Source organism: Mustela lutreola, chromosome 1 (genome assembly GCF_030435805.1).
Source record: "Mustela lutreola isolate mMusLut2 chromosome 1, mMusLut2.pri, whole genome shotgun sequence".
Taxonomy (NCBI): domain Eukaryota; kingdom Metazoa; phylum Chordata; class Mammalia; order Carnivora; family Mustelidae; genus Mustela; species Mustela lutreola.
This window is the reverse complement of record NC_081290.1, coordinates 48410365-48418113: the sequence shown is the minus strand read 5'-3', so window position 1 is coordinate 48418113 and position 7749 is coordinate 48410365. Positions and strand designations below refer to the sequence as shown.

The 7749-nt window shown below is 37.5% G+C and overlaps 1 pseudogene; it reads right to left on the bottom strand.

Moving 5' to 3' along the window:
* Positions 1–5172: 5172 nt before the first annotated feature.
* On the bottom strand, positions 5173–5275 carry LOC131822769 (U2 spliceosomal RNA; annotated as a pseudogene).
* Positions 5276–7749: the final 2474 nt, after the last annotated feature.

Here is a 7749-nt window from a genome sequence, read left to right as displayed (position 1 = left end):
GAGCCGGATGCAGGGCTTGATCCCAGAACCTTGAGATCATGACCGGAGCCAAAGGGAGAGGGTTTAACCCACTGAGCCACCCAGGTGCCCCGCAAATCTGACAACTCTTTTCTTAACTGCCTTCTGAGTTAGTCTCTGAGGAAGTAGGCTTATGTCTTTTTTATTCATTCTGGAGCATGGGGCTGACCAACTCCCTCCCTCTTTTCTTGCTGAGATGTGTCCTTCACTTCAGGAGCTCCTCTTCTCATTTGGCAGTTGTGATCATCACTGAAAAGGTCATGATGGCCCTTGGCTGACATCTGAGAACTTGATTTTAGGAGAGTTCCCACCATTCCTGGTAAAAGCGATTCACTGTATCCAAACTGCTTGCAGAAACAATATGGTTTATGCTGAACTCTTTCTTTGCTTTTAGGGATCTGGAGTTTTGATGGATGCTAGGCAGAAGGTACCTATATGAACAGCCCCAATAAAAACCCTGGGTCTGAGTCTCTCATGGCGTTTCCTCATAGATAATATTTCACAAATGTTGTCATGACTTATAGTTTAGAGAAGGTGTGAGGATCCTGTGTGATTCCACTGGGAGAGAGCTCTTGGAAGTGAGTGCCTGGTTTCCTCTACACTTCATCCCATGTAACTTTTTCCTTTCTTAATTCTGCTTTGTATCCTTTCACTATTATAAGTCACGATGAATATGATTATATATTGAGCCCTGTGAGTCCTTCTAGTGAATCATCAAACCGGGGGGTGCTCTTGGGAACCTCCAACACAAATTATCTTGGTGATATTTGGAGAGCAGATATCAGTGCCATCAAAGAGGAGTTGGGGGTGATGGCTTCTACTACAAAATCCATTTACAGAATTCTTTTCAATACAATTTTACTCATTCATTCATTTGTTCATTAATTTCTGTAACTTTTGTCAAACACACTCTATGTTCTGGTCACTCTCCTAGTGGGAACTAGAGGAGGAGAGAGAGAACGATGGAGAAGAGAACAACACATTTCTCCTTGAAAGGGCTCACATCTTCGTGGTACCTTCAAATAGGGAAATAACCCAACTTCAGTAGGAGAGGATTCCATCAGAGTTCAGAGCAAGGGTTTGGGGAGAATGCAAGGCAGAGACATAATGATCTCTGTTTAGGAAACTAGGGATAGTATTCCAAAGGAATTGACATTAAAATAGAATTTATTTATTTTTTTTAAAGATTTTATTTATTTATTTGTAAGAGAGAGAGAGAGTGAGAGCAAGCACAGGCAGACAGAGTGGAAGGCAGAGTCAGAGGGAGAAGCAGGCTCCCTGCGGAGCAAGGAGCCCGATGTGGGACTCGATCCCAGGACTGGGATCATGACCTGAGCCGAAGGCAGCTGCTTAACCAACTGAGCCACCCAGGCGTCCCTTAAACTAGAATTTAGATGCCAGGTAGATGTTAACCCAGTGAAGAAGAGGGTAAGGATATTCTAACAGCAAGGACAGACACAGAGACATGAAATATTCTAGATTCTAGAAAGAGGGAGAAGTTCAGGATGGCTCTAAGTGGGACGAGGTAAAAGATAAAGCTTATGTCAGAGGCTAGAGCCCAGTCTTTGGGAGGAATTACATGCCATAGTAAATTATTAGTTTGTGTTTTGACAAGCAATGGGATAGCATTAGAGATTAGTGACAATGATCAAAACTGTGATTCCAAAAGAACTTTCCATTGGTATCCCAAGGGAAGGGAGGCTGCATAATAGAGTGGCTTAAGAAGATGAAGCCAGACCACCTGTCTTCACTGTTAACTCTGCCACTTATGTGTGGGGACAGAGTACTTAACCTTTATATGCCTTAGTTTTTCCATGGGCAGAGAGGGGATAATAAGAATCCTTGCCTCTGTAAGTTGCCGTGAGGGTGCATATGTTAATAAACTCAAAGTACCTGGAACAGCAGCTGACTTTCAGTAAACTGTAGACTTCATTAATATTGCATTAAACCAGCATTTTATTTATACATAAGTTTTTGAGGACAGATTCTGCTTAAAGCAAGATCCAATATTAGTGTAAGATAAATTTTGAAAATGAAGGAAACTGGGAATTCAGTTTTCCTTAAATATACCTGTATTCTAATTACAACATGCACATGTAAATGTTGAAGTAGAGCAGAATACAAATCAAAGGGCTTATCTAGAAGATCTCTGTGTTTTCTCAATTTAACAATAGATTCCCCATGAAGCAGAAGTCCACTGCAGCTAGATCAACAAAGCCAAAAACAGATTATCAACCTGTGGCTATTATCAAATTGACTCCAACAGTAGTGTTCTCTGTTTTCTGCATTTACTGATTGCATAGCAGTTGAACCACAACCTTTAGAATCACATCTAATTAAAACTTTTGTCCTAGTCAAATAGTTCTTGTTTTTTTTTTTCCCATTGCTGTAGAAACTTTGTATGCCCTAAAATAATTTTGAACATAATTTTTTGGTTAAAATAATTCAAATGGTGTGAAAGGTATACAGAAGTCGAAGCTCCAGAATTGCTTCTTTTTTTTTCCCCCTCAAAATTTCCATATAGAAAGAATTAGTATATTTGGGAGATTCTCCCAAGAGCCTAATAGCTATCACTATCACACTCAATTCTATCAAGATTCTTCTGGTGTGCTTGACTATTGTACTTGTTTCTTTTGGCTGTTGGCATTCCTTGGCTTCCCTGACTTGTGGCCACATCACTCCAGTCTGTGTCTCATCTTCACATCTGTTCCCTTTTGTCTTCTCTCTCAAACCTCCCTCTGTCTGTCATTGCATTTAAAGCCAACCAAGATAATCTAGGATAATCTAGGATAATCTCATCCCAAGATTCTTAACTTAATCACATTTGCAAAGATCTTTTTTTCAAATAAAATAATGTTCACAGGTTCCAGGGATTTGATGTGGGCATATCTTTTGGGGGAACCACCATTCAACCCACTAAAACTACCTTATTATGTAAGATAGCACATACCCATTCACACCACCATCATTCTGTATTCCTCACCCTGCATTGTCCTTTTTCCTTACATGTGTTATCATTTTATGTGCTAAATCCTCTTCATTATCTGTTATTGTTTATCTCCCCCATGAGAATGGAAGCTTCTTGAGAACAGAGATGTGTTCACTCCTCTCACTCTAGCACTAGGAGAACACCTGTCACATAGTAGGGGAATAAGTTTTGTTGAATGAATGAATGGAGAAACTAGGACATTTTGAATCTGTATTTGCTTAGTAAGTATGGTTTTCAACTGAGATTGGGGAGCCTTGAAGGAAAGAGGGTTGCTGATGGAGCCCAACCAGTAGCAACAAGCCACTCATGGTCCTGACACTTGTATAGAGAGAAAAGTAGATCTCCTGCCCACCCCAATCTCTAATTTCTCATTCCTTTTCCAGAGGCAAACATGGTTATCACTTTTCTGTGTACATTTATAAAAACATTCAATGCATGTATGTATACATGCTTAAGATTAATCTTCAACAGTATTTTAGAGTTATGTATTCTGTTCATTTATTAGAAGAATCAAACTTTTGTTTAAAATCCTTTAAGCTATTCTTAAAATACCTTTAAGCAGGAGCCTGTGTGGCTCAGTTGGTTAAGCGACCTTTGGCTCAGGTCATGGTCCCAGGGTCCTGGGATCCAGGCCCGCATCACGCTCGCTGCTCATGGAGAGCCTGCTTCTCCCTTTGCTTGCCACTCTGCTTACTTATACTCTCTCTTTCTCTGTCAAATAAATTAATTAATTTTAAAAATACCTTTAAGCAAAAGCTGTTATCCTTTTTGAGAGAGCTATGGACTCAATGAATTTCCAATTCAATCCAAGCTCTCCTCAGACCCACAAAGTCCAGCTTCATAAATGCCCTAAGTCTCTAATCTCATCTTTTGCTATTCTCCACCCTGGGTTCTAGCCAGAGAATGGAGGGGCAGTCAGAACCTTCAGCAAAAGGGTGAAAATCTCAGCATGAGATTTGTAATGAAAGGCAACACAATAAAGACCTAGACTACCTTTTGAACACAGTGTCTTATTTCTCTCTCTCACCACCACCACTCACTCTGTTCTCTCTTTGGTGCCTAAATCACAACAGGCACTCCTCAGCGTCTTTGCTCAAGTTGCCTCTTATGCCAGGATTTCTCTTTCCCCCATTCTTTTCATAAACAGCTATTTCTCAGCCTCCAGGTCTCCTTCTAAATGTGATTTGTCCTTGAGGCACCGAGATGGCTCAATCAGTTGAGCATCTGCTTTCAGCTCAGGTTGTGATCCTGGGGTCCTGGGATTGAGCATCACATAGAGCTCAGTGAAGATTCTGCTTCTTCCTCTGCCCCTCTCCCTCACTCATGCACTCTCTCTCTCTCAAGTAAACTTAAAAAAACTTAAAAAAAAAACAAAAACAAAAACTAAACTAAATGTCATCTGCCCTGAGGGCCTTCCCTTTCATCCATTTGCCCAGCAAAAGAAAACAGCTGGATTGCTGAAGGAAATGTCAGAAATTTCAGGAGGAATTTTACTCCAGCCAAGTCTCTCCCCTACTCCTAGATTCTCTTTCTTAACGTCCTTTCCTGATCTTTGCCCCTCTTACATGAATTCATAGTAGTCTTCACATGGTACTTAGTGTACTGTATTGTAATTACTTGTTTATCTGCCCGTAAGTTCCATGTCCTTGTAATCTCCATAAGGGAAAGAACTTCGACCTCTGCGGAGTTCTGTGTGTTATTCTACATATTGCAGAATCTGAGGGAGTCATGGGATCCCCCCAAATTTGTAGACAGTTGGTCATAAATGCAAGTGGCCTGGGGGCCCCCTGAAATACGGCTGGCTTCTGAAGTGAGAGCAGGTTTACATAGGACTGACCCCTTAACTTATGGGTTCTGTGCTAACACTGGATGATTAGTGCCAGAATTGAACTGTAGTATGCCAGTTGGTGTAGGAGTATCTCTCCTGAATCATCTAAATGCTCCTTGCTTCAGGGTGTAAAAAACCTGAGGCTCCTAGCAAAGATTAGAAATACAGATTTTGGAAAAGTCTCCTTAGAAAAAGGCCCATGAGATAGCAGCAATTATTCCTGCATTTTCTTATTAAAGGAGCATTATTTTAAAAGTAATGGCCACATTAGACATGGTGCATTTAGTCCTGTGTTAAGATGTCCTGAATACATAGATATTGTAGAATAAGTTTGTGGGAGTGGTGGCAAGTTTCATTTAAAGATCTTGCCTCTTCTAGACCCTGACTACTGATAAGAACAGATACTACACTTGATCTTAGCCAAAAGGCAGAGGGAATATTCCATGGAAACAAAACAAATATCTGTGAGAAACACTGAAGGTAGCAGAGCCCTCAAAACTGAGATGTTGACACAGGAACATATTTTACCATATTCATGTGAATTTTTAAAAGTCTGTTTTGACTTATTGATTTGATAATGCAGCCTGGCTTTACCAGTTAATTTTTAAGTTAGCTGTTTCACATATATTGAATGAGTCAACCTATAGTTCCAAGGTTTTGATAAGATAAAAGTCATTTAGCAAATAGTATCATATTATTTAGCAGATAGTATCATATTATATTTATATTTAGCAAAATATATTTATTATATATAATGTATAAGTTTATCTTTATATCTAGCAAAATATATTTGCTACATATATAAATATATAAATATATTTATATTTAGCAAATAGTATCATATTATGAGTTAAAAGATAAGGTGCCTTGAAGTGAAAGAGTTACAGTGCAATTATTAATAATTGGATATGTTTTTAAAAGGCTTTTTGATATATTTTCCAGAAATTGAGAAAGTAAAAAACTCAAAGGAGAACCTGAATTAGGTATGTGATGATTAATCATAAAAATAATTTTTGGTAATCAGATAAAATACTCTGTGATCTTGGTACATATTTTGAAAGAAAGATCAAAGATTTGAGTGACATTGCTATTATAAAATGTTTCCCATATTCATCTATTTATTTCAACAGATTTTCTCAGCATTTATGTCTTTGAAAACTAAAACTGCAAATAGAACTGATACTGAATCCTGCCTTATCAAGCAATAAGTAAGAGTCCAGTACTAACATGTAAACTACTGACAAAAATATAGTACCATTTATCTCATTAAAGGATACATTTCCAATAAAATATGTCAAAGGAGGTTGTATTAGACTAACGCATTTACAGATAAAAATGCTAAACTTTAGGGAAAATACAAAAAGAATTATTTGAAGATACTGGAAAGCAACCAAAAGCAGGCAGGCAGTAATTGAAAGGATGGCTGTTCTTCGAAACATTGAAATACAGTAAGTATGATTTATGCTCATACATCTTTTCATGGGGGTGGGGGAGGATTACTCAGTCTGTACTGTGAACAGCACCTAGAAGTCAATCAGAAAGCCACAGTCCTAATGGCTTAAGGTTAGAGTCTGGAGCTACCAGAACACCTAGAAATGGAGGAGGAAAATCCTGAAAAGGAAGGACTAACAGAAGGAGAGAACTCCAAAATCTACACACACACCCTACCCAAATCCTTGGTTGACTCCTGAACTCAGTGCATGAGGGAGACTCCAAGGAGCTCAGGCAAAAACAACATCAAGATTGTTGAAAGAAATGATCAAAAATTTCAGGTGGAATTTGACTCTGGATTACTTTACTACATACTAGAATATATCAACACTCATCAGAGGAAGAAAATTGAATCTAGAGGTTCCACAATATATCATCCACAAAATCTAATATACAATTTAAAAAATAACAAATACATTAAAAAGGGAAAATTTGACCCATAGGCAAGAAAAAAAGCAATCAATAGAAACTGACTCTAAGATAACTCAGATACAAGAATTAGCAAAGATTTTCAAACACTTTATATATACTCAAGGATTTAAAAATATATATAGTCATAATAAATTAACAGATGGAAAATGTTAACAGATTCATAGAAACTCTTAAAAAGAGTCAAATGAAAATTCTAGAACTGAAAAGCACAAAATTTGAAAATACACCCCCTGGGTGGGTTTAACAGTCAATTAGAAGTGGCTGAAGACTTGGCAAATTTAAAAACAGATTAAGAGAAATTATATAATCTGTAAAACAGAGATAAACTTCTTGAAAAAATTAATACAGCCCTATTGATCTTTATGACATTATCAAATAGTCTAACATATATATAATGAGAATCCCAGAATGTGACAGGAAAAAGTTTGAAAAAATAATGGCTGAAATTTTTCCAAATTTGTTGGAATACGTACACCTACAGATCCAAGAAACCCAAGCAAAACTCAAGCAATATATATATATAGAGAGAGAGAGAAAGAGAGAGAGAGAAATTTATATCAAGAGAATCATGGTGAAATTATTGAAAAAGCAAGGATAAAGAAGAAATCTTAAAAGCATCTATAAAAAAATGACATAGTGCAACCTGGGTGGGTGGGTGAAGGGACACAATTCAGAAAAAATGAAGGGTAGAGGACAATGAAATTACATTTTTAGACTTGAACTTGGAGGGGGAGCAGAGGGACAACATAATCCAGAATTCTTTATCTAGAGAAAGTTTATTTTTAAAGTGATGGTGAAATAAAAATAACTTCAGATAATTGAAAACTTAAAATTTATCACCAGCTGATGTCTATTACAAGAAATGCTTTTAAAAAAATTCTTCAGAGGAAATTTATACTAATTGGAAACTTGGATCCTCAGAAAGGAATGAAGAGCACTTAGGGGGGAAAAAAAAAAGAGCATTGAAAATGGCAAAATATAGGTAAATACA